The sequence below is a fragment of the Crocodylus porosus genome, unplaced genomic scaffold (genome assembly GCF_001723895.1).
Source record: "Crocodylus porosus isolate Cpor-Errol unplaced genomic scaffold, CroPor_comp1, whole genome shotgun sequence".
Classification (NCBI taxonomy): Eukaryota; Metazoa; Chordata; order Crocodylia; family Crocodylidae; genus Crocodylus; species Crocodylus porosus.
Window position 1 is genome coordinate 30047382 of NW_017728907.1, and position 1506 is coordinate 30048887.

General features: G+C 40.2%; 1 protein-coding gene across 1 annotated transcript in view; it reads right to left on the reverse strand.

The window, feature by feature from the left end:
* PLPPR4 (phospholipid phosphatase related 4) overlaps positions 1-1506 on the reverse strand; it is a 68247-nt gene that overhangs the window by 37086 nt on the left and 29655 nt on the right. The window lies entirely within an intron of this gene.

The window sequence follows — 1506 nt, forward strand, 5'->3', positions numbered from 1 at the left end:
CTATTCAGAGAAAGGTGGGGAGGGTAACTAGCACAGTGCAAATACTTGACTTTAGGAAAGCCAACTTTGATGTGCTCAGGGCAGTAGTCAGAGAGGCACCTGGAGCCCAGGGTATAGCTAGTATGGGGGACCAGGAAGGTGGTCCTTCCTCAAGGAGACTGTCCTTGGGGCGCAGCAGGATGCAATTCCACTGTGCAGGAAAGTGGGAAAAGAGTCCAAGAAAACTTCATGGCTGAGCGTGGATATCCAGGCTGGCCTGAGGGCAAAGAAAAAAGCATACTGGCGGTGGAGGCAGGGGGCAGGGACAAAGGCCATCATTAAAGAGGCATTTGATTGATCAATGGTAAATAGCATCTGAATTTAATGCATTTGCATAGCCAAAAAACACTCTAGAGGAGACTAAGGATGCAGACAGAAGTTACATTTGTTGTGCGACTGGCCCCCTAAAAGCACTCTACAGCCATGTGGTGACACACGTGCATGGCTTAAGAGTGCTTTAAAAGTGGCCAATTGCGCAAAAAATTAACTCTCATCAAGTGAGTGATTCCCCCCCTCCCCCACCCCTTAACCCAGTAGATAAATGTCTTTTGGGTCACAGGGGCTGCTGTAACTCATGGTGCTTTATGTAAAGTGCCATGAGTTAGAGCAGGGGCTTGCACATCTGTCAGCACCCTAATTGAGAGAATACATAGAACCTGATTTCTTTTTATTCCTCTGGTATACATTTCATTCCACAATTTTTGTTCTCTATGCAAAGCCCAGTCATTCCAGGAGGTGTGACTCGCAATCATAACTAAACAGTTTGTTGTCAGTAGTCAATAAGACCGTTTTTTGCTACTTTCACATTAAGCGGAAATTTCCTGCTGTTTCTTGCTGTCAGAAAAAATGTAGTATTCTATGGTCTTGTATCCATGAAATGTCAGTGACCTCATTCTCTATAAACTTAGAAACATTTTCTTGAGGAAAAAACAAACAAACAAAATATGGTACATGTGAAAGAATATTTGAATGTATTGAGTGTAAAAGACTAAATAAAGTGACTCTGCATTTAAAGGTGTCTCCCAAAATTATTTTGTTCTGGCTTTCCAATTCCCAATGCCATTTCAGTATAAATTATTACCGGGGAAACTTTCCTATGATTTCAATATACATTCCATATTAAGATATATGTGCACATATCTATGTGAAATTATGTTAAAAAACCCACTTCTTTGGAATTGCCATTGTACTGTTTAGAGTTAATAAGTATTTTCTAATGAGATCTACAAGGCTAAATTCCATTGAAAGCCAATATACACTTAAAATATCTTCCTACTTTTAGCTAGAAGTTTGGACTTATCATCACCTTTTGTTATAGAAAAATAAAAATTATATGTTAAAACCTAGAATCATGACATCAATGAGTATAGTTTCATAGTTACATAGTTTGTAGGGTCGGAAGGGACCTGAGCAGATCATCTAGTCCTACCCCCTGCCATGGCAGGAAAGAGTACTGGGGTCAAATGA